The sequence below is a fragment of the Ochotona curzoniae genome, unplaced genomic scaffold (assembly GCF_017591425.1).
Source record: "Ochotona curzoniae isolate NIBS_2020 unplaced genomic scaffold, NIBS_Ocur_1.0 contig_2321, whole genome shotgun sequence".
Taxonomy (NCBI): domain Eukaryota; kingdom Metazoa; phylum Chordata; class Mammalia; order Lagomorpha; family Ochotonidae; genus Ochotona; species Ochotona curzoniae.
Genome location: NW_024465421.1, coordinates 14,544,800 through 14,548,395, shown reverse-complemented (window position 1 = coordinate 14,548,395; position 3,596 = coordinate 14,544,800). Strand labels below are relative to the sequence as shown.

The window sequence follows — 3,596 nt, the reverse complement described above, 5'->3', positions numbered from 1 at the left end:
GTAGGGGAATCCGCCCTGTCTTCCTCTCCTTAGCAACTTCCCTACACCTTTCACTTCCACCTCCAACGTTTAAACAAAGAGATTAAGCAAAACACCATCCCTTCCAAAACGGCTCTAGACTGCAGCTGCTTCTCTCCCTAAGGGAAACCCATCACTTCTCTCCAGACTAAACACATTTTCTCTAGCAAAATGCTTTGATTGGCAGCTTGGGTTGTGAAACGTGAGACCCTCCGGGCCGGGCTGAAAAGGAGACACCGACAGCCCACAGGGCGCTGGCAGCACAATGAGTAGCCACCCCCTGGTGCTGCCCGCACATCTCCTCCCCTGCTTCGGTTCTCATAAGAAATGATAGCAGTCACCCCGTATCCCCCATTGAGGCCCGAAACCCAGACAGTACTGACCCTACGTGTGTGGGGGTTTTGCTTGCTACAAATGCACATGTCCTGCCTTTTCCATCTCCGCTAAGCTCTTCCTCTGATGTTCTGCAGTAGTACTGTCTGCAACTTGTGGCACAACAGCAAAACCAGCACAAACTTCATTTCCTTTTTCACAATCTCAGGCCCAGGAGCTGCAGACTCATTCTACTAGATGCCTCCTTGCCCAGGTGTGGCAGCACCAGAAGATTGTCTGGGCACGCTACAGAGCTCTCGTCTCTGACAATCACCCTCATACCCTCAAAGAAAAATAACTAAAAATCCCTTCATTAGGACAATATATATATGAATATATGATCTATACTTCTAAATTAAAAAGAGATTTACAGAGAGAAAGAGAAACAAAGATCTTCCATCTTCTGGTTCAACGCCCTCCTCCCTCCCTCGGCCCAATGATCACAATAGCAGGAGCTGAGCCAATCCAAAGCCAGGAGATTCTCCCATGTCTCCCACACAGTTGCAGGGTCCCCAGGACCTGCAACATCCTCCACTACTTTCCCCAGCCATAAGCAGAAAGCTGGATCAGAAGTGGAGCAGCTGGGCCTAGAACCTGCACCCAGATGGGATGCTGGTGTTTGCAGGTGGAGGATCCGGCTGCTGAGCCACCATGATGCAACCAAGGAAATATATATTTTTAAACATTACATAAAGGATGAGGAAAAGCAAAAAACAAAACAAGATCTGATTTTATTTCAACCTTCATAAAGGAGTTTTTCCCCTTCCTTACTAAGAGAACTTTCACCAAAATTTAAGAAAGTGCCTTGCAACTTTTCATTGCCACAGTACCAGTCCTGTGTTTTGAGGCTACCGTTAAGCGCAATAAAAGTTTCTTGAACATAGGCTCTGCAGGGGCAAAATAATCGATGTGATAACCAAGAGCGCTCCCTGGGAACCAACAGACATGTAGTGGACACAGGACACACAGAACGAAGGATGCCTGCCATCCCAAGCAGGAAGGAGACTGAGAGTGGCAATGTCCTTTATGACTTATAAATTATCTTCTGGAGCTTTCCACTCCACAATTCTGAATTACAGCTAATTGCAGGCAGCCAAAATCATAGAGAAGTGGGGACTACGCCATCAGGGCCCTACACACAGTGTGTCCTACATTTTTATGATCTGTCCTCTTCTTAAGAATAGAAACATTCGAAGCCAGAGCAGAGGTGCACAGCATCCCATATGGGTGCTGGTTCATGTCCTGGCTGCTCCACTTCCCACCCAGCTCCCTGCTGATGGCCTAGGAAAGCAATGGAGGACAGCCCAAGTGTTTGGGTCCCCACATCCACAAGGGAGACCCAGATCGAGTTTTGGCTACTGGCTTTGGCCTGGTCCAGCCCCTCCCATGATGGCCATTTGGGGAATAAACCAGCAGATGAGGGATCTTTTGTTCCCTGTCTCTGCAACTCTGTCTTTGGAATAAAATAAATCTTTTACAAAAATTGCTAGTTTTCCTCATAACATGTGCTCCAAAAAAAAAAACAGAAACCATAGCCACTATTAGCTATCCAAACAACACTGATAGCTGATGGGCTCACATACTTGGTCTCCATGGAAATTCAGTTCTGCTAAATGTGAAGATGTTGATCCTGCACAGTACTTGAAATGAAAGCTGTGTGATGCGTAAGAACACTTTCCCAATAAACCAGCAAAATAAAGTGAAGTGTAACAGCCAACATTTATGAGGGAAAATAGTGGGTTATTCTTATTACAATCAGGGATGGCTTCTATAGGGTATTTGCTTTTGAAAAGGAAGCCATAGATAGATGACATTTTAACCGAAATTCCTGCCTCCCGCAGGAATCACAATCCTAGAAGGAGACTCATATACACCTGGGAACAAGAGCCGTTGGACAGAAAGGAATTTAATACATTCAGGAGCCGTAAAAAACACCCATCATGAAGAGGCCAAAGAAGCAGCGAGAAATCAGAGAGCAAAGAAAACGCCAAGAACCATACCTACAATTGGAGGGGTCGACCAAGCGTGGGTTAGCAGGAGCCAGGTCCGCACTCAGCAATGGAACAGCCACACGTGAGAGCCGTATGTCCATGGGCATTCCTAAGTGGACACAGAGCAAGAGCATTCCTCCCAAACCCAGCCTTGAAGAGGGAAGGGGGTGGTACCCCAACTGGATGCCAAATGGGGTAAGGCCTTGCCCCGCGCTCTGGTGCATTCTGGGAAGGTGGGCATAGCAAAAACACAGTTAAAGAGACAGCAGCACTTTACAGAGATAACAAGAGTTCCATCTCACCCGAAGTAATGTGCTATTGGTCTCACATCCATAGAATCTTTGTTTTTGTTTTTTAACCATGAAAATCAGGCCTGGCGTGGTGGCTCAATGGCTAAATAAATCCTCAACTTGCAGGTGCCAGGATCCCATGTGGGTGTCAGTTCACGTCTCAGCTACTCTACTTCCCTTCTGGCTCCCTGCTGTAGCCTAAGGAAGTAGGAGAGGACAACCCAAAGCCTTGGGACCCTGCACCCAACTGAGAGACCCAGAAGAAGCTCCTGGCTCTGGGCTCTGGATCATCTCAGCTCTGGCTGTTGTGGCCATCTGGGGAATGAACTAATGGATGGAGAATCTTTCTCTCTATCTCTGCTCTCCATAAATCTGTTCTGTCTTTCCAATAAAAAGAATTAAGTCTTTAAAAAAAAATGGAAGAAAATCTTTAGACATTTGCATGAATATCCACCTGTTAGACTAATTAAGGTAATTGTCGTGAAGTTTTTACTACACTTGATCTTAGCCAAAAGACCAAGAAGCGATGTCATTAAGTGTTTAAAAGCACTTTAGAAATGTTAGATTTTTTTAAAGAAGAGATTTATTTACTTATTTTGAAAATGAAGAGTTACAAACACAGAGGGTAAAACAGAGAGGAAGATCTTCCACCAACTGGTTCACTACCCAGATGGCCATAATGGCCAGAGCTGAGCCAAGCCAAAACAAGGAGCTTCTTCCATGTCTCTTTTGTGAGTTGCAGGGACACAAGCACTCAAGTCATTTACCACTGCCTTCCCCAGGCCATTAGCAGTGAGCTGGATCAGAAGTGGAGCAGCCAGGCCCGGCGCGGTGGCGCAAGTGGTTAAAGGTCCTCGCCTTGCACGCCCGGGATCCCATATGGGCGCCGGTTCTAATCCCGGCGGCCCCGCTTCCCTTCCAGCTC

At 46.7% G+C, this 3,596-nt stretch overlaps 1 pseudogene; it reads right to left on the bottom strand.

Moving 5' to 3' along the window:
• Positions 1–3,045: 3,045 nt before the first annotated feature.
• Positions 3,046–3,199, bottom strand: LOC121152081 (annotated as a pseudogene).
• Between the last annotated feature and the right edge of the window lie 397 nt (positions 3,200–3,596).